The sequence below is a fragment of the Arachis hypogaea genome, chromosome 19 (assembly GCF_003086295.3).
Source record: "Arachis hypogaea cultivar Tifrunner chromosome 19, arahy.Tifrunner.gnm2.J5K5, whole genome shotgun sequence".
NCBI classification, from domain to species: domain Eukaryota; kingdom Viridiplantae; phylum Streptophyta; class Magnoliopsida; order Fabales; family Fabaceae; genus Arachis; species Arachis hypogaea.
This window is the reverse complement of record NC_092054.1, coordinates 27,238,431-27,258,836: the sequence shown is the minus strand read 5'-3', so window position 1 is coordinate 27,258,836 and position 20,406 is coordinate 27,238,431. Positions and strand designations below refer to the sequence as shown.

Below are 20,406 nucleotides of genomic sequence, written 5' to 3'. Positions count from 1 at the left end.
TTGGCATCTTGGTGTTGGCATATGTGGCTGAAGGATTCCTGTAAGTGTAGATTTTGTTCCCTTTGCAGATCAAAGAATCTTGATTCAAAGTTCCTTTGCATATCCATCATTTTTAGATGAAAGTCCTCTTGTCTTTCCTGAGACCTCGTGTATTGCTGAGACATTCCTTCCATGATTTCCTGCATTCTGCTCATATCCATGGGGTCTCTGGGAATACGTTGTCTTCTTTCAGGAGTTGCTTGCTCTTCTTGCTCTTCTTCTCTGTCTTCTCCTTCTTGTCTTTCTTGTTCTGCTTCTTGCTCGGCTTCCACTTGTTGCCCTTCTTCATTTCTTCTTCTTGTATGTCTTGGAGGAGTTGGGCCAAGAGTCATTCTGTGTGCAGTTATGGCCAGCCCAGGATATAGCCAATTAGGTCTTTCATCCTCAAGTGGTACTTTGGCATCGATGCATAGTCTAATGATGGTGCTAGGGAAATGAAGCCAGGATTCAGGGTCACTTTTCTCACTAAACTCTTGTATCTGTTCAGCAATGAGTTTATGAACTTTGATCTCTCCTCCAACCATAATGCAATGTAGCAAGATGGCTCTTTTAGGGACTATTTCTGAAGAGTTTGCAGTGGGTAGGATGGATCTCCTAACTATTGCATACCACCCTTTAGCTTCAGGTGTTAGGTCTCCTCTTCTCAAGACTCTTGGAGCCCCTCTTGTTTTTCTCACCCATTCAGCTCTGATGGCACAAAGGTCTTCAGCAATAGTTGTATAGTCAGGTTCTCCTCTCATCCTTTCGTCATAACTTGCTTGGCTGAAATGTATGTTTTTCAGGCCAAGAGTTTTCATGATTGCTTTGGGACTGAAGTCAACCTCCACCCCTCTCACATAGCTTTTGTATGTGGGGTTCTTGGTTTGATCCTCCCTTACTGCATTTGCATAAAACTCCTTCACCAAGTTGATGTTGATTCTAGTGATTGGCTTAGTTAGGAGCTCCCACTTCCTCTTTTTGATCTTTTCCCAAACACCTGGGAACTCATCCTTTTCAAGTTCAAAGGGGACCTCAGCTAGTACCGTTTTAGGTCTCATCCATTCGGCTTGAATTTCATGGAACACTGATCTGTATCTCCATGCATCGAATCCCCTGTTTTCCTCCATTGGCTGCTTGTCTTTTCTTCTTTTGTGGCTAGATGAAGCTGCCATTTTGGTAAGTGACAACTAAAGTTGACAAGGTGAAGCAAGAAGTGTTGTTGGAGGTGTGGTGAGATTGTTTTCGGTAAGAGATGGTTATGCTATGATGAAGGAAAAAGTGTATGAAGGAGGATTGATGGTGTGGGACTCGTTCCCCAAGTGGTTCTTTATAGTGCCCATGAGTGAAAAATGAACGGCTAGGGTGGTTTGTGAAGGGTGGCTTGATGGTAAATATATGAATTGTAGATAAGGACGATTGGCTTTTCATTTTCTTGGAAGTATTCTGGATGCATTAGGTTGTACATGTAGCTTTCTTTTCTTGCAGAACTTCCTTTTCCCATGTGTTAGTTTCAAAGATTTATGAATTTTCTTTTTGACCAAGCACGTACCACCCTTTGTCTTTTTCCTCCATTTTTGTCTTTTCTTTTGTACCTGCACAAACAAACAAATTTGCTATCATTTTTCGGTCCATGTGAATTATGAATAGTATTTGCACATGTAAATCAATGCTTGTCTTTATGAGCTTATAGCCGTGACTTCTACATGTATGAGCACTTATTATTTGGACACCAAACTTAGTTTTTGGTTAAGTCTCCTGATGACATGAAATCCATATTGGTTGTCCTTAATGAGTGTGCATATTTCTAATAAATCATAGTCACCTTGGCTCTTTGATTCTAAACAAAGTGACTACCCTAAGTAATTGAAACTAAAGCATTAAAACATATGAATGGTATACTTGTCATGAATTTTGAAATCCAGAGGAACTTCTTGCTTTTCATAAACTGTGTTCAAAAAGAACACCAAACTTAATGTTTGGTTGTGCACCTTGAATGAAAGATGGAATTCAATTTGAGTAAGATTTGGGAGTGCCATCAGGCACACCAAACTTAGAGACCAATTGTAATTTGCATGCATGGTTTAGTGCACTTAATCAATAGTTGTCCTGAGGATTCAAGTTCATGCATAAGAAACCATTCTTTATTAGATGTAAAGCAAAGCACTAAAGATTAAGGATACTAAAAACATGGGTTGCCTCCCATGAAGCGCTTCTTTAACGTCACTAGCTTGACGGTTGTCCCTTGTTAGGGTGGATTGTAGTGCTTGACGTCCTCTCCTCTCACTATGAAAACGTCCCCTCTTGATTCATTCATGACCTCTAAATGTTCCAAAGAAAGAACTTTCTTTATTGTGAACACTTGAGGGAGCTGAGAAGGAATGGTCTTGAGGCCAGGTGGGATTGGCAGATAATGACTTGAGATCACTTTATCTCCTGGAGAAAAACCTTCAGTGGGAATTTTCTTGTTTCTCCATCCTCTTGGCAATCTCCCTATCACTCTTCCCTTTCTCTTGAGAATTTCTTCATTGCCCTTTATGTCAGGAGGATCCTTCTGATCTATTTCCACTGATTCTTGTGGCTCTAACTCTTGCAACTCTTGTTTGCCTTCCAATGACTGTTTTAGAGTCTCAGCTGCTGGATTACTTTCCTCCAAACACGGATGGCTACTATCATCTTCAGGCTTCTCAGGTTCTGGTTCAGGCTCAGATGCAGGTTTGAAGACTTTGAAAATGAGCTGTTCATCATGTATTCTCAGAATTAGTTCTCCTTGTTCTACATCTATGAGCGCTCTAGTAGTGGCTAGAAATGGTCTGCCCAGAATTATAGGGTGCAAATAGCTTTCCTCCATGTCCACAATGACAAAGTCTGTGGGGAAGTAATAATCTCCCACTTTCACCAGCACATTTTCAACTACCCCTTCAGCTTGCTTCTGAGTTTTGTCAGCCAGCTGTATGATTACATCAGTGGATCTCACCTCATTCAGTTGTAGCCTCTTCATAAGAGTTAGAGGCATCACATTTATGCTAGCTCCTAGATCACAGAATCCTCTGTCAATTTTTGTTTCCCCAATGATGCAAGGGATATGAAAACTTCCTGGGTCCGTTTTCTTATAGAAGGTGTCCTTCTTGATGAGAGCACTGCATTCTTTGTTCATTGTTACAGTTTGTCCTCCCTTCAAAACTCTTTTCTTGCTTAACAATTCCTTTAAATACTTGATGTGTGTGGGCATTTGATGAAGAATCTCAAGAAAAGGAATATTGACATGAAGAGAGTTAAATGTCTCTAGAAACCTTGAATAGGTTTTCTTTTTTTCACCTCCTCCTAACCTTTCAGGAAATGGTGCTTTTGGTTGGTATACTTCCATCATGCCTTTTTGCAGATCCTTGGCTTGCTCAGTTCCACCTTCCTGCTTAACTTCTTCCACACCTTCTTTCAAGATTTCTGGTTCCTGCTGTGAGGACCTGATTCCTTCTTCTTCTGAGACTTCCTTCAATATGGTGATGGCCTTGCATTCTTCCCATCTTACTCTCTTTTGTTCACCTTTAGGATTCTTTTCTGTGTCACTAGGGAACACTGCAGTTGATTTGGGGGCCTGTCGAGATAGCTCTCCTACTAGAGATTCCATCCATTTGAGTTTTTCACCATGGTTTCTTAAGGTAGTCCTCACATCATCCCTGAAGCTTTTCAATTCAATTATGTCTTGGCTCATGGTTGCCATCATTCCTTCCATCCGGTTTAATTGATCTTGAAATTGTTGGTTCGGATTAGGTTGGGTATGTTGATTATTTTGGCCGTGATATGATGATTGGGGGTAAGTGTTTTGTGTGGCTTGGTATGATCTTTGGTTGGAGTTTTGGTATGAGGAATTGTTTTGTTGGTTGTGGTTGTAAGGTTTGTGGTTTTGTGGTTGGGTTTGTTGGTTTCCCCACCCAAAGTTTGGGTGGTTTCTCCAGCCTGGGTTGTAAGTGTTGGAGTGTGGATCATATGATTGCCTTTGTTGGTTTCCCACATAATTGGCCTCTTCCCAATCACCTCCTTCAATGCCTTCTTCCTCTTGATCTTGTGTGTGTATTGCAGCCACTTGCTTTGTTTCTAATTGCCTGGTAAGCTCTGCTAGTTGCTTGGCAAACACCTTGTTTTGGGCTAGAATTGTATCCACATGGTTCAGCTCCATGACTCCCTTAGTGTTGTGCCTTTCTGATGCATAGTAGTACTCATTCTCAGCCACTGTCTCGATCACTTCAATGGCTTCTTCCACGGTCTTTTTCTTGTTCAATGAACCTCCTGATGAATGGTCTACAGCCTTCCTTGATTCATAAGAGAGCCCATCATAGAAGATGTGCAATTGCACCCAATCATGGAACATGTTTGGTGGGCATTTCCTTGTCAAGTCCTTGAATCTCTCCCATGCCTCGTAGAGAGTTTCACCATCTTGTTGTCTAAAAGTCTGGACCTCAGATCGAAGCCTATTGACCTTTTGTGGAGGGTAGAAACGTGCCAGAAACTTGCCTTCCACCTCATCCCATGTGGTTAGACTCCCCCTTGGGAATGATTCCAGCCACTTAGCTGCCTTGTCCCTAAGTGAAAATGGGAACAAGAGCAGTTTATAGGCATCTTCCTGGACTCCATTGGACTTCACAGTGTCACAAATTCTCAGGAACTTTGTGAGATGTTGGTTTGGGTCTTCATTAGCACTTCCTCCAAAGGAACAATGATTTTCCACCAATGATATTAGCTGTGGCTTGAGCTCAAAATTGTTGGCCTGAATGGGTGGTTTCTGGATGCTACTACCACAATTCCCAGAGGTTGGGTTTATGTATGAACTAAGAACCCTCCTCTCAGGAATGGCATTGTTTCCATCAGCTCTCTCATGGTTGTGAACTTCTCTATCCATGTTGAGATCTAGAGCTTCCTCAAAATTGTCCTCAGATTCTCCTTCAGATTCCTCTTCTCCCACTACTCTCTTCCCTCTTGCTTCCCTTCTAAGTCTATGAAGGGTCCTTTCCGGTTCGGTATATGGAGGAGTTGATGTCTCTCCTCTCCTACCTGTCATACAAGAACACAGCTCAAACACAAACAAGTAAAATACTCTTGGTTAATGGAAGAGTATGGTTAGATCAATTGAGGAATTAAATCAAACAGTTAGTGAGTCAGTGAGTTAGTTGCATGAATTTAAAGGCATAAAGAAAGAAAGCATGTAACCAAGTGCAGAAATTAAAATTCAACAAGTAGCTAGAACAGAATTAACAAAGCAAGAGAAAATTGCTCAATCTAGTTAGCTTCCAATTTGAGAATTGTCAATCGAAAACCAATCCCCGGCAACGGCGCCATAAACTTGATGCGCATAAACTAGTTATGCTACGATTTAGGAAATTGCACGATCGGCAAAATTCCTTCCGGCAAGTGCACCGGTTATCGTCGTCAAGTAAAAACTCACAATAGAGTGAGGTCGAATCCCACAAGGATTGGTTGAGTGAGCAATTCGGATTAGAAGTGTGTTCTAGTTGAGCGGAATCAAGATTTGAGATGAGAATTGCGGAATGTAAAATTGGCGGGAAAAGTAAATGACAAGAAAATTAAATGGCAGAATCTTAAATTGCATGAATTAAAGAGCAGAATGTAAATTTCTGAAATTAAAAGGGAATGGGGGTGATTGCAAGAATTGAATTGCAGAATGTAAAGAGAAAGTGGAAATCAGAAATGGGGAATTCATTGGGTTTAAGAGATATTGAAATCTCCGAATCAAAACATGTAAATCTCTTCCTCAACCAATGCATTCATTGAATTTTGCTTGGCAATCTTATATGATTGGATCCCAATTCCTTGGCTCACCAATGCTCTCTAAAAACAAACAAATTCCCAATCCCTTGGTTTAAATGTTCATAAGAAGAGATGATGCTTGATCACTGATTATACCACACAATTTCATGAACCACAATTTGGTAGGATTACATGTCACAATATCCATCCAAACCCCAATCCAATCCACTGTGAGAAAGCTTCTCTAGCATGAATCCTCCATTCCTTTCCCAAGGCTCCGAAGGATTCCAAGTATGAGTAGTCTCTTTCCCAAGACAACTACTCAATGGAATTAGATCGAGAAGCTTTCTAACAAAATTCAAGAGAAAAGATTGAAGAAGAAGATAAACTATTATTGATTCATTGAATTACAATAGAGCTCCCTAACCCAATGAAAGGGGGTTTAGTGAATCATAGCTCTCAATTCAATTACAAAGAAAAGGAAACTAGCTAAAAGTGAAAGTAAAAGTCCTCTCTAACTTAACTTCTATCCTATTTATACACTTTCTATATTGAGCTTCAGTTGTGCTTCTTGGGCTTTGAGGCCTCTCCTTGCTTTCCTTTTGCCTTGGGTTTATGATCCATAATCTTGATGAGGTTGTTGATCCAGATCCTGTAACATTTATTGAGCCAACTTAGTGATAATCAAATAATGACACATGACTCAATAAATTGAGATTTCAAACTCATCAATCCTTCAGGCCCAATCCCATAAACCATGATATTCAATTGGGTTTCATACCAAAGTAAGTTTAAGTTAATACTTGTGCTCAAAGACTAACTTAAATCACAATATTTTTGGCCCAGAAACCCCTTTTGAAGAGTGGCGTTTAAGTTGTAGTTTAAGCTTAAACTGCAACTTAAACGCCAGACACTTCCAGTGAGGCCATTTGTAGAAGCACGTTTAAGCTTCAGTTAAGGTTAAACTGAAGCTTAAACGTGGAAATGGAAGAATGGTAGCCCTGGAGAGTAATGTAGTCGAACACGTTTAACCTCCAGTTTAAGGTTAAACTGGAGGTTAAACGTGGAAAAGGAATGAGGCATCCTGGAGGTCGAACACGTTTAACCTCCAGTTTGAGGTCAAACTGGAGGTTAAACGTGGAAGCTTGGAATGGTGGCCCTGGAGGTGTCGAACACGTTTAACCTCCAGTTTGAGGTCAAACTGGAGGTTAAACGTGAAAGCTTGGAGAGAGCAACCCTGGAGTGGAGAAACTATCGAACACGTTTAACCTCCAGTTTGAGGTCAAACTGGAGGTTAAACGTGGAAGCTTGGAGAGAGCAACCCTGGAGTGGAGAAACTATCGAACACGTTTAAGCTCCAGTTTGAGTCAAACTGGAGCTTAAACGTGGAATGGCCCCTGGTACTCTTCCTGGTTCTGGCGTTTAACCTCCAGTTTGAGGTCAAACTGGAGGTTAAACGTGGAACTCCTCCCTGGGTGGCATACTCATTCTGGCGTTTAACCTCCAGTTTGAGGTCAAACTGGAGGTTAAACGTGGAATGCTCCTTAAGTGAGGCTTTTCATTCTGGCGTTTAACCTCCAGTTTGAGGTCAAACTGGAGGTTAAACTTCAATCCCAGCATTTCTTATCCTTCATGATTTTGGCGTTTAAGCTCCAGTTTAGGCTTAAACTGGAACTTAAACTCCCCATTTGATATACAAGCTTCCTTTATTGATTTTGTTGCTTCCTTGCTTAGCCTCTTCTTCCCTGAAATCATCCAAACAATTGCATCAAAGTCTTGCAAAATTTCATGAGAAATCTTTCATTCATAGCATTTAAGTAATACAACTAAAACTCATGGAATTTGCATCAAAATCATATTGTTTGGATGGTTCATTACTTTGTTCTTCATTTAACCATTTTTGGTTACTTTAAGCTCAAGAAAATGCATAAAACAACTAAAACTAACAGAAAAATGCTAGTGAAACTAGCCTATGATGCCTTGGCATCACTAACCAATCAACAACATTTAATGTACCAATGCAAACATCATGAGTCTTTTCAAGGTTGTAATGGGGCCAAGATAAGGGTAATGGTACATATATGGCTAAGTAAGCTTATAAATTGAATCTTTAATTAACCCAAGCTTTCACCTAACACACATATATATATTCTATATAACTTAAATTTCATACCTAGCTACCCAAAATTTCCCTTTCACATTCCTTACTCATGTAACAACTTTTATTTTAATTTTATCATATATGCATTGATCCTTGAATTTTTACTTAGCATTGGGATAATTTTGTCCCCTTATTTATTTATTGAATATTTTTGGATTTTTTTAACATAAACACAGCTTATCAATGCACATAGAATTTTAATTTTTCTTTTATAGTTTCACATGAGTAGGTACCCAAATTCTCATTATATTATCATGACACATTCCCTTATTATCTTTTGTTCCCACAATCTTCCCATACTCAATTAACACACAATTCTATCTCAAGCTAACCAAAGATTCAATTGGGATATATAATTGTTTTTCCGCTTAAGGCTAGTGATGTGGTAAAATAAAGAACAAATAGGATTTAAAGGCTCAAAGTGGCTAACAAAGGTAATTGAAAGGGTAGGCTTATTTGGGATAAGTGAGCTAAACAAATAATGGCCTCAATCATATGCAAGCATATAAATATATTAAACATTGAACATATAGGATGAAACAAAATATAGATTACAATCATAGAGAAGTAAACACACAAGAATAAAATAATTATGGTTAAATAATGTAACCATGTATTTAGGCTCAAAGTCTCACAGGTTGTGTATTCTTTAGCTCAAAAACTATGTTCCAAATACAACTTCAAGCAAATTTAACTTAAAAGTTTTGATTAAAATTAGTGAAATTTTGTTCTAAAAATAGAGTCTTAGAAGAAACTTATTATCTTTTCAATCAAGTAGAACATGCATGCAACTAACCTATTACTATGCAATTTATCCTATTCTACAAAAGAAAAACTAACTAAATATCCTATTTTATTGGTGTTAGGGAAGAGAAATTACCTCCGGAAGTCAGGTACTGACCGACCTCCCCACACTTAAGGCTTTGCACCGTCCTCGGTGCCATCTGTCAGGAACAAAGATGGGTTGGTAGCAGTATCTCCACAGTCGGGACCGTCATGGCTCCCTGTGCTGGTAAATGAAGTGGAGTCCGGGGTGTCTGGGTCTTTGTATTTTCCCATAAGTAGCTCCTTGAGGTATGTGAATCGGCGCTTGTTACAGCGCTCTCTTAGCTTTGCTTTGTGTTCCTGCCGATCCAACCTCTCAAGTATCTGATGGAGCAGTTGGTTTGTTGTAGGTGCTTGTGGTGTTGAAGGAGGAATGTCTTCAGCCGGTTCAGTAGGCTGGCTTGTAGTGGCTGCTGGAGGTCTGATATATTTCCCATTAGGGATGTACTGATCATCCCGTGGGAGCATGGCTTTGGTGTCTCCAGCTCTATAGGAGACTCCGGCTGCTGAGACGAGATCTGAAACCAAGGCGGGAAAAGGTAAGTTACCCGCAATTTGTACGTGTCCCACAGCATTCTGGATGTGTCTTGGTAGGTTCAGAGGCTGGTCTGTAAAGATGCACCATAGTAGAACGGCCATGTCTGCAGTGAAGGAGGACTCGTGGGTGCTCAAAAAGACGTAATGTGACATCTATGCCCACACGCAAGCCTCCAAGGTAAGTGTAGAAGCCAATATTCCCTTAGGTCGGGAATGATGGTATCCGTAGATCCATCTGCTGCCAGGTAGTGCGATAACTCTGAGAACAGCGTCCTAGTCAAATTGGTACATCTGGCACTTGAGTGCGGCCTCTTGAAATGCGTCCAGTCCTTCTGGAGTAGGGAAAAAATCTAAAGCTCGCTGAATGGCCTCTTCTGTAATGGGGACTTGCTTCTGTCGAACATAGACAGACTGCAGGGTTGGCAGGTAAAAATTAGAGTAGAACTCGACTACCCAGCAAAGATTAACCTGCCGTGGCTGTCTCTGTAGGAAACTCCATTGTCTTCGTTCAATTTGCGGCTCAACAAATTCAGCAATACGAGTCGGGAGGATAATAAGGTATTCATTGTTGTAACTCCTTTCTGCCAGGATGGGGACATCTGCTCACAGTAGCGATTGGTAAATCGCGCAGTGTCCTTTGCTGGGAAGGCTTTCTCTTTTTCATCAACCTTTATAATCCTCTTAATTCTTTTTGTTGAGGACTTAACTGCAGTTGAAGATGGCTCTGCCACTAATGCTCTTTTTGTTCCTCTTCTTGCTGGTGGTTTGGGAGTAGCTTTCTCCTTGCCTTTCTTGGTGGCCATCCTAAAAGAAAGAAAAGAGAAAGTAGGTTAAAATGTCAAGGGTTAGAGCAAGGAAGAGAATGGGAAAGGTGGTAATCAATGCACATTAAAAGATGAATTATGTTAACACATGGTCATGACTACATGTGAAAAATCATTAACGAAAATATAGCAAGTGCACATGATGACAATCAAATGCAAGGTATTTATTGGCATGCAGGCAAAGGCATGAGTAGCATAGATCAAGCATTCAATGTTCAAGTTAGATTACCAAGCCTTTCAAACTAATAACCTGTTTGTAATGACAATTATATTGAATTAATATGATATAAAAAGGGTTTTGTGAAAAGCAAGCATTTTAGAGTAGTGGGATAAAAGATATCGAAAAACAGTGCACAATGCCATACGGGCGTTTTCACAAACACATAGCATGCATGATAAATAAGCTAATGAAAATAATAAATTGAACATGCAAGCAACCCTTAAAAATTAATATATAATTGCCAAATAATTTTGCAACAATCCACAAGCATATCATAAGAAACAATGACCCAAATAAATTTCCAACACCAATTAAAAGAAAAAGAAAACATGGATAATGAAAGTAAAAAGAAAAAAGAACGGAAGAAGAAAACATAAAATAAAGAAGAAGAATAGAAAAGTAAGGAGGGAAGAAGAAAAGAAAAACCTTGATAATGGTGGTGAGAGAGAAAGAAAGTAGAAAGTGAGAAAGAGGAAGAAAGAAATAAGAAGGGAAAAGAAAAAGTAGGATTTGGGGAAGAGAAAGATAAGATATTTTGGCAGATTAGGATAAGCTGTGCGGTGCAAGCGACGCGGACGCGTGGGGTACGCGTTCGCGCGGATGGCGCTTATATGAATCAACGCGGTCGCATCGGTCACGCGGACGCGTGACTCGTTCGGTGCTACTGACGCGAGGGCAGCCTCGCGCTCGCACAACTTTCTGTTCGAAACTCATTGTTGCCAAATTCCAGGGTGACGCGTTCGCGTGGTGGACGCAATCGCGTGGGTGGCCAATAATGGAATACGATGCAGACGCGTGGGACACGCGTTCACGTGGTAAGGCTTGTGCGTCTGGCGCCAGTCCAGCCCCACTCCAGCACAACTTTCGGCCATGCACCATTTTTTACGTCGATTTTCAGGTCACGCATCCGCGTGGGTGACGCGGACGCGTGGGAGGCATTTTTCCCACATGATGCGGACGTGTCAACGACTCGGTCACGTGGATCAATCTGTGCCTAAGGAACGCCTCCAGCCACGCTCTCTTGTGACTTTCTGTTCGATTTATTTTTCTTTCTTACTCACCTGCGACGCGGACGCGTTGGCGACACTGTCGCGTCGCGTGCCCCTTTTTTTTATGCAATATGCAAATGAAGATGTACACTATAGGCACTAGTACTGAGAAGAGTTATTGAGAAAGGAAATAAAGAAATAAAAGAAAGAAACGATCATACCACGGTGGGTTGTCTCCCACCCAACACTTTGCTTTAACGTCCTTAAGTTGGACGCTCCACTAGCTCAGTCTTCTGTTGTGGGTGGATCCTCCAAGAGGAAGACTTCTAACTCCTTGTTTTTCGTCGCCTTCTCACCATGATATAGCTTTAAGCGATGTCCATTAACTTTGATGAATTCAGAGCTCGAAGGATGACTTAGGTGAAAAATTTCGTATGGCTCGGCCTTCTCTACTCTATATGGACCTTCCCATCTTGATCTCAACTTGCCTGGCATGAGCCTCAGTCTAGAGTTGTAAAGGAGGACAAAGTCCCCAGGTTGGAACTCTCTCCTCTTGATGTGCTTATCATGCACAGCCTTCATCTTTTCCTTGTATAGCCTTGAGTTCTCATAAGCTTCTAGGCGCAGGCTCTCTAATTCTTGCAGTTGCAACTTCCTCTCAGTTCCGGCCTTCTCAAAATCCATATTGCACTCCTTTACTGCCCAAAAGGCTTTGTGCTCTACCTCAACTGGGAGGTGACAGGCTTTTCCATAAACTAAGCGGAAGAGACTCATCCCAATGGGTGTCTTGTAAGCCGTTCTGTATGCCCAGAGTGCATCTTGTAGCCTGGTGCTCTAGTCTCTTCTATGAGGTTTGACTATCTTCTGTAATATACTCTTTATTTCTCTGTTAGACACCTCAGCTTGCTCATTAGTCTGGGGATGGTAGGTTGTTGCCACTTTATGAACTATCCTATGCTTCTTCAGTAATCCTGTTAGTCTCCTGTTACAGAAATGGGTGCCTTGATCGCTCATGATTGCTCGTGGTGATCCAAAGCGACAAATAATATGGGTTCTAACAAAGGAAACAACAGTGTTAGCATCATCAGTGCGGGTAGGAATTGCTTCCACCCATTTAGAAATGTAAGCTACAGCTAACAATATATAAAAATAACCATTAGAATGTGGAAATGGACCCATGAAGTCAATGCCCCAAACATCAAAAATTTCACAGAAAAGCATAGTCTGTTGAGGCATCTCATCCCTCTTGGATATATTACCAAACCTTTGGCATGGAGAACAAGATTTACAAAATTCAGCAGCGTCTTTAAAAAGAGTAGGCCACCAGAATCCACAGTCTAGAATTTTTCTAGCTGTTCTTTGAGGGCCAAAATGTCCTCCACTCTCAGATGAGTGGCATGCCTCTAAAATAGACTGGAATTCTGATTGAGGCACACACCATTTAATTACCTGGTCAGCGCCACATCTCCATAAATATGGGTCATCCCATATATAATATTTGGACTCGCTTTTCAGCTTGTCTCTTTGATGCTTAGTAAAGTTTGGAGGAAAAGTGCGGCTAACTAGATAATTAGCTATAGGCGCATACCAAGGGACTACTTCAGATACTGCTTGTAAGTTGTCGAATGGGAAATTATCATTTATAGGAGTGGAGGTATCCTTAATATGCTCAAGGTGACTCAAGTAGTCTGCCACTAGATTCTGGTTACCACTCCTGTCCTTAATTTCTAAATCAAATTATTGTAGTAGCAGTATCCAACGTATAAGCCTTGGTTTGGACTCCTTTTTAGCTAATAAATACTTTAGAGCTGCGTGGTCTGAGTACACTACTACTTTAGCACCAAGTAAATAGGCTCAAAATTTATCCAGAGCAAAAACAATAGCCAGAAGCTCTTTCTCAGTAGTAGTGTAATTAGATTGAGCAGTGTCTAAAGTCTTAGACGCATAAGCAATTACAAAAGGATCCTTACCTTCACGCTGAGCCAGCGCTGCTCCTACTGCATGGTTGGAAGCATCGCACATGATTTCAAATGGCTAGCTCCAGTATGGTCCTCTCACAATTGGAGCTTGAGTCAAGGCGGTCTTCAGCTTATCAAACGCTTATTTGCAATCCTCACTGAACTCGAACTCAATATCTTTTTGCAGTAGTCTGGATAAGGGTAGTGCTACCTTACTAAAGTCCTTAATGAATCTCTGGTAAAAACCTGCATGGCCAAGGAACGAACGGACTTTCCTCACAAAGGAGGGGTAAGGTAAACTAGAAATAACATCCACCTTTGCTGGATCTACAGAAATGCCAGTATGAGACACAACATGTCCTAGTACAATCCCTTGTTTTACCATAAAGTGACATTTTTCAAAATTCAATACAAGGTTTGTACTGACACATCTATCTAATACTCTAGATAAACTATCCAAGCAAAGGCTAAATGAATCACCATAAACGCTAAAATCATCCATAAAAACCTCCATACAGTTCTCAATAAGGTCAGAGAAAAGACTCATCATGCACCTTTGAAAAGTAGCTGGTGCATTGCACAAGCCAAAGGGCATTCTCTTATAAGCATAAGTACCAAAAGGACATGTAAAAGTAGTCTTTTCCTGATCTTCAGGAGCTATATGGATTTGAAAATAGCCTGTATAACCATCTAAAAAACAATAATGGGATTTACCTAACAGGTGATCAAGCATTTGATCAATGAATGACAAGGGGTAATGATCCTTGCGAGTGGCTTGGTTGAGACGCCTATAGTCAATGCAAACTCTCCATGAATTCTACACTCTAGTTGTCAGAAGCTCTCCATGCTCATTTCTTACTGTTGTGATTCCAGACTTCTTGGGTACCACTTGTACTGGATAGACCCATTCGCTATCTGAGATGGGGTGAATGATATCTGCTTCAAGTAGCCTGGTCACTTCTTTCTTGACAACTTCTAAGATGGTGGGATTTAGTCTTCTCTGAGGTTGACGGATGGGCTTTTCTCCCTCTTCTAGGAATATTCTGTGCTCACAAACTTGAGGACTGATGCCTACTATATCCGCCAGGCTCCATCCAATTGCTTTCTTGTGTTTTCTCAGCACACTGAGTAGCTGTTCTTCTTGTTGAGAAGTGAGTTCCCTTGCAACGATAACTGGAAACTTCTGCTTGTCCTCAAGGTAAGCATACTTGAGGTGTGGAGGGAGGGGCTTTAGTTCCAATTTCTGCTCATGGCCAGGCTCTGGATCATCCGGAGCTGGTGATAATGGCAAAGTGCCCTCATTGTCCTCTGAAAGTGTCCCCACACTTGGACCTTGTCCTGTGTACTTCTCTTCTAATTCCTCCTGGTGAACTTCAGCCACGGTTTCATCTATGATGTCACACTGGGAGATAGAATGATCATCTGGAGGGTGCTCTATAGCTCCATTTAAACTGAATTTCACTATTCTGCCATCTATTTCAAAAGAATAAGTTTCGGAAAATGCGTCCAGCTTGAACTTTGAAGTCTTCAGGAATGGTCTTCCAAGCAGGATTGATGATGGCCTTCCTGAGTCATTAGGGGGTATTTCCAGGATATAGAAGTCAATGGAAAATGTGAGCCCCTTAATGCTCACTAATACATCTTCAGTAATTCTAACCACTGTAATAATACTTTTATCTGCTAACACAAAACGAGCTGCCGACCTTTTTAAGGGAGGGAGCCTCAAAGTATCATATGTAGACAAAGGCATTATACTAACACATGCTCCTAAATCACACATGCAGTCAGAAAATATCACACCTCCAATAGTACAGTTAACCATACATGGACCTGGATCACTACACTTTTCAGGTATTCCTCCCATTAAAGCAGATATAGAACTACCTAAAGGAATAGTTTCTAATTCATTAATTTTGTCTTTATGTATATATAAATCTTTTAGAAACTTTGCGTATTTAGGTACCTGCTGAATAACATCAAAAAGGGGAACAGTTACCTCAACCTTTTTGAATATTTCTACCATTTTGGGATCAAGTTCTATCTGCTTCCTGGGCTTCCTTGCAATTTGTGGAAATGGAATAAGAAGGGCGTTTACTACAACATCTGCATCCTTTGGTACTTCTTTCTGTGGTTGAGCTTCTTCTTCTTCAACCATGTCTTGTATGTCCTCTTCCTCTTCAGCATCCTCTACTTCCACCACCTCTTCAGCTGAGGCGTGTTCTGATGGGATTGGCTCCTCCTGATTCCTCTCTTGCAGTGTGGTTCTGGACCTTAGGGTGATGACATTGATGCCACCCTTTGGATTGGGTAAGGGTTGAGAAGGAATTCCACTGGAGCTTGCATGTTGAGTGTTTGAGGTATTGGATGATCCCAGCTGAGAGATGAGAGCTTGTATAGCAAATGTTAGACCGTTAAGTGAACTTTCCATGTTCCTTTGTCCTTGCGCAATAGATTGAAGCGCCTCGTCACTCGGAGAGGAATTAGATTAAGTGATCTGCGGAACTTGTTGTTGGTTATGCTGTGCTCCTTGGGATTGCCTCAGGTGAGGTGCTCTGTAAGACTGGTTCTGGTTCTGCTGCCTATTGTTGTTATTATTCCACCTCTGATTTCCTTGGTTGTCTCTGCCTCCTCTGTTATTGTTATCCCTCCAACTCTGGTTAGAATTATCTCTCCAACCTTGGTTGGAATTATCCTGCCATCCATGGTTGTAGCTGCCACCTTGATTGTATCCTTGGTTGAGGCGGTCATAGAAGTTATGAGTGGCTGCCACAGTGTTGTCTTCCTGCTGGAGCTGCGGACATTCATCAGTATAGTGGCTATAATCAGCACAGATTCCGCACACTCTCTGTGGGACTAACTGTTGGCTTTGCTGCGCTTGTTGTTGATTCAACTGCAGCTGCTTCAGTAAGTTGGTCATTTCACATATACTCTGAGTCAGAGCAGTAGTCTCCTTGCTAGAAGATACCTCTGCAACAGCTTTTGACAGGCTTTATTTCTGCCTGTGATTTCGAGTAGATTCAGCTAAGTTGCTGATCAATTGCCATGCCTCATCAGTGGTCTTGTACTTTTTCATAGACCCATTGCTAGCACTTTCCAACGTGGTCTTATCTTGAGGCCTCATGCCCTGTGTGACGTAGCCGAACAACACTATCTTGTCAATCATATGGTGGGGGCATGCTTCCAGAAGATTGTTGAAGTGCTCCCAGTATTCGTAGAGAGTCTCGGACTTGTCCTAAACAATCATGGAAATGTCTTTCCTCAGTTTATCAGTAACTTCAGCTGGAAAGAATTTTTCCAAAAATTATCTTCTAAGCGTATCCCAGTCAGAAACAGTTGTTGCAGGTTGAGTGTAGTACCACTCTCTCGCCTTTCCCTCAAGAGAGAACAGGAAGGCTTTTAACATAATAGAAGTTTCATCAGCACCATCACACCTGACAGTAGAACTGGCTGCTTGGAAATCCCTAAGGTGCTTGATAGGCTCTTGAGCAGGTAAGCCATGAAACTTAGGCATCAAGTTGAGTAGTGCAGTCTTTATTTCAAAATCTGTAGCCACTGCTGGGTGATGCGCTTGAAACGGTTGCATTGTAAAATCAGGGGCTCCAGCCTCCTGGATCATAACTCTCCTAGGTGCTGACATGTCACCTGCACGTAAATCAACCGAATCAGTAGAAAGGGGTCTTGTTTCTTCCTTACGTGACGTTTTAGATTCGCCCTCGGGGAGGACTAGCCGACGCCGAGCTTGTCTTATACGTGAAATAGTTCTTTCAATCTCAGGATCAAATACTGGCAAGCTTGGATCAGGAAGTGAACGTGTCATTTAACAAAAGAAACATGCAGCTCATAGTAGCAAAAATAATATAAAATGCAAATAAATAAATTCCAATCAATAACTTAGCACTCTATTCCAACTCCCCGGCAACGGCGCCAAAAATTGACGTGGCAAAAATTGGCGAGTTAAGAAATTATTATAAGAGCTACGTTGCAAGTATAGTTCTTAACCAACCAAAAATTCACTTATCAATTTAGAAGGGTTGTCACAAAATTAGAATTAAAATACTGGGAGTATGAATCCAGGTCGTCTCCCAACGAGTTGTAGAAAGATGTGCTATTTTATTAATCAGGTGTTTTCCAAAAGGGTTTGAATTTGATAGACAGGAAATTAAATCAAAGAATTTATGTAATTTAAATAAAAACCTTGACCGGGAGTAGATTAGTCGGAAATCCTATCCTTGTTGGAGTTCTTCCAAGATCAATTGATAATTGAAGGTTGTCTGCTCAGTTATCCTTTACCAGATAAAGGAAAGTCAAGCAAGTTGGAAGTCAGTTTCTATTCACAAGTTCTAATCCTCTCCCTTGGGAAGGACTAGTGTCAGTGATTAGAGGGCGACCCAACGCTAAACCCAATTATAATTTTACTCTTGAGCATTCCAACTCAAGGTTCTCCTTTCAACCAACTCCCAATCAAGTTATGGAACTACTCGCTCATTATGAATGTAAAATTCACGAAATAAGAAAGGGAAATAAAGAAAGACATGATAAATAATAATCAAAAGGATCAATAAAAAAAATAAAAATAACTCTTGTATTAATAAATTCTAAAAATAATCCAATAGTAACTCTAAATAAATTAAGGATATGAAAGAGTAAGTAACAAGTAAGGAAACAAACTAGAATGATGAAGTCTTAACGGAGGTAATAACTCTTCTCAATATCCCAATCCAAAAAGCAATAAAATCAAACTAAGAACTATGAATGTGTAGAGAGAAAACCTAGAGGAGGAGTAAATTCAGATCTAAAAACTAAAATTATGTGGAATGAATGTTGTTCTTGGTCTCTGCATATTCCCTGGCTCTAATTTGCTTTTCTGGGCCGAAAACTGGGTCAAAATAGGGCCCAAAATCGCCCCAGCAAATTCTGCAGATTCTGCAGATCGCGCACGTCACGCGATCGCGTCATCCACGCGTTCGCGTCATCCAGCGTTTTGCCTTGCCACGCGTGCGCGTCGTCCACGCATTCGCATCACTTGTGCAGTTTCCAATCCATGCATTCGCGTCAGGCATGCGAGCGCGTCACTGCAATTTCCTCTAATTCGCGCGGTCGCGTGAGCCATGCGTCCGCGTCGCTTCTCGCTGGTCATCTCCTCAATTTCTTGTGTTCCTTCCATTTTTGCAAGCCTCCTTTCCAATCTCCAAGTCATTCATGCCCTATAAAGCCTGAAACACTTAACACACAGATCACGGCATCGAATGGAATAAAGGAGAATTAAAATACATAATTAAAAGTCTCTAGGAAGCAAGTTTTCAACCATGGAGTAATTTTGGGAAGGAATTGTAAATACATGCTAATTTAATGAATAAGTGGGTAAAGATTTGATAAAACCACACAATTAAATACAATATAAACCATAAAATAATGGTTTATCAATGCTGCATCAGACTTAGAAAAATTTTAATGTGCAGAACTTCAGTTTTAAACACCATACTTTAAACGCTCATAACTTTTTCTACAAAACTCTATTTTCCTCAAATTTTATACCATTTAAAAGCTATTTAAACCATATTAAATTTAAAATAAAATCCAACTAATTTCAAAAATCGAGGCTCAAGTTATGATCTGCCAAATTTCACTAAAAAACAAGTTTTTACCAAAAGAAACAATTCTCTAATTTTTCAAAACTTCAAAACCAAACCAACTCAAAACATACTCAAAACAACCCAAAATCCACAATAGACACTCGCCAATTATTTATCAATTACCTAACTATGAAAACCATTTAATACTCACCTCATCCAACTTCAAGTTTAACCTAAATTCACACCAAAGTTCTTCAATACCACCTTTCAATATTTTCCACAATCATCAATATTACATATATCAAATCCTTCATCCAATCAGTCCCATTATCATCAATCAATTCATTCAATTCATCAAATCTTCTCAATCATTTATTTTCAACATGAACCACAATAACCAATAATCAAAATCATCACAACATTCGTCTTCAAACATCAACACCCACCACCATAACTCATCAAAGTCATCATACTCATTCAACCTCCATCCTAACCATCATCAAGCATAACATGTACATACAAATAATCATACAACCACATCATTCAAACCTATCTTAAAGGCCACTAGTCTAAGTGTCCAGAAACATTACATATTATATAAAGGAAATCGAAACCATACCTTGGCCAATTCTCAATATGAACAATCACCCAAAGCTTGATTCCAACAAGATCAACAAGCCTCAAGCACCAACATCACTTCCAAAACTCACCAACTATCAAGCTATACACATATAACATACCAAAAATCAACACTATGGCTAACCAAAATATCAAACTACAAGAGTTTGAAGAGAATTACCTTACCCAATGATATTAGCGATAAAATCCAACAATAATCTAATGCTAGATTACCTCTAAACAAACAAAATCACAAAATCTACTCAAAAACAAAACTCAAAAGATGCAAAAATGTTAGGGTAGGAAACTGGAGCATGAGATGCGAGTTTTTACCAGCAAAGCTTAGTTAGAAATGACGGGCTCGACAAGAGCTTCGCGTGGCGACAAATGACTCGTCAATCGGAGCTCTGTCGCTTAAGATATGGCCAAATGAAGGAGAAGATGAATAGTAAAATCTGAATCTCTCTTCCTCTCTTCACTTCAGCGCCCCTTTCTTCAAAATAGGGCAAGAATGAGCTGAATGCTCATTAAAGGGTATTTACATATGTTGGGCTTGGGCCCAACTTGGGCCCGGTCCAACCCGTTATCGCTTTTAGCCCGTTCGGTCCACTTTGGGCCAAAACCTTTAGAATTAGCGTCCGGTTTTCAATTTTAAATTATTTTTGTCCTTTCAAAACAATAAATTCAATTTTTTAAAATCTTATTTTTTCTCAATACGCGGTATCGGTCAGACTAGAACCAGTACTGCCGGCTTAAGCACTGGTACGCATTTTTACAAAATTTTTTTGCAAAACATACATTTTTCCACTCAGAAAAATCTATTGAATCCGAATCTCATCTTTATATTTTATATAAAAAAAAAACATTTTTTTCGAACCTATTCTGGGCAATTAATTTATTATTTTATTAAAGCGGTTATTACA

The 20,406-nt window shown here is 40.3% G+C and overlaps 1 non-coding gene across 1 annotated transcript; it reads left to right on the top strand.

Moving 5' to 3' along the window:
• The first annotated feature begins 4,382 nt into the window (after positions 1-4,382).
• Positions 4,383-4,486, top strand: LOC112781917 (small nucleolar RNA R71). The gene has a single exon (XR_003192664.1). It is a non-coding gene; the product is annotated as a small nucleolar RNA R71 (small nucleolar RNA).
• The last annotated feature ends 15,920 nt before the right edge of the window (positions 4,487-20,406 follow it).